Raw genomic sequence first — 1,384 nt, 5'->3', positions numbered from 1 at the left:
CTGGCCTGTAAATGAGTGAAAACTGCAGAGTTCTGGCCATTAGATGTAGCTCGTCTGTGTTGTGACATTCTTTTGAACAGTGGCTGCTTTGTTTCCCCGATGTATAACTGGTCGCAGTCCTCCTGGCACTTAACAGCATATACAACATTGAGAGAAAGAGATCTTTCAACATCAGAAGCCAGGAACAGCTTGCAGAGGCCCTTCCTGCCCAGCCCCTCCCCATGGGCTGGGCAGGATGAGGTCATTCTGCATCTCCCGCTGGTTGACCGGACAGCTACCGTTTCATATCGGCTCAATATCTGAGTTTGATTTTATAGAAGTTAAATAAGCTAATTGTAACTCATGCGTCGTTTTAGCTCGTTTTCTCTACAATGTTGTAATCAAATTAAGAAGTCTTGCAGCCACCTGGGAGGACCGGACCCCGCTGTCATCAGCTCATTACCCACCTTTCTGACTGAAGGGCCAGCAACTGAACAGACATCCTGAGTGTCCGACCGGCCACTACACTGAAGCAGTTTTTGGGGAACGTCACCTACAGATCCTTCGGTCAGCCGACGTCTMCTCCTGGTACCGCCATCAGCAGAACAAAAGGGTAAAAGTGAACATTTGTCCTGGTGACACACAGGTGCTCAGACTAATTAGATTTTTATCTTTGTATGAGATTTGGTCAACTAAACGATTTTTCTCCCTAATTTAACTAGGACCCCCTTAGTTAAATCCTCAGCTAAAAGCAACTTAACACCTCACTCCAAGCCTCAAACTCACCTCTCAGTATTTGTTTAATGTTTATTTGTTGTTTGTTTATTTATTTGTTTGTTTGTTTGTTTGTTGTTATTCACTTGTGATTGCAAACTCTCTCAGTGTTTTTATGGTTCAATTATGTCATCACTCATTCATCACCATAGTTGTAAATACATTTAATCTGTAAATAAATGGCTCGTGGAGAACGTGCCAACATAAGCTAATCTCATTTTCGTGTCTTGATAAAAGATATTATTGGTTCTGATAAGACTAGAACTCATCAAATCATTTTGGGTACATTTATTGTGAGACTGATTACAATAAAGTTACAGGTTTTCAGCTCTTTCCTGGGTTAATCCTGGACCGAATTAAGAGCGTGGTGCCTCGAGGTAATGTGTTTAAATATATTCACAAATTATCCATTTTAAAATATACCCAAAACCCCTACAATTATGTGAGTTGGAAACTATATTTACATAGTTCCTGCAGATCCTTAAAAAGTCTGGAAACACATTGAATTACAAATTTCCAAAAAACAAGGCCTTAATTAGGCTTAAAAAGCCTTAAATCAATCGTTAACACATTGTAGGTGGAATGATTGTAATTTGTCTCAAATATTAAAGTAATTGGTAACATTTATTTA

The sequence above is a fragment of the Austrofundulus limnaeus genome, unplaced genomic scaffold (assembly GCF_001266775.1).
Source record: "Austrofundulus limnaeus strain Quisiro unplaced genomic scaffold, Austrofundulus_limnaeus-1.0 Scaffold1185, whole genome shotgun sequence".
Classification (NCBI taxonomy): domain Eukaryota; kingdom Metazoa; phylum Chordata; class Actinopteri; order Cyprinodontiformes; family Rivulidae; genus Austrofundulus; species Austrofundulus limnaeus.
The sequence above is the reverse complement of the archived record's forward strand: the minus strand, read 5'-3'. Positions refer to the sequence as shown.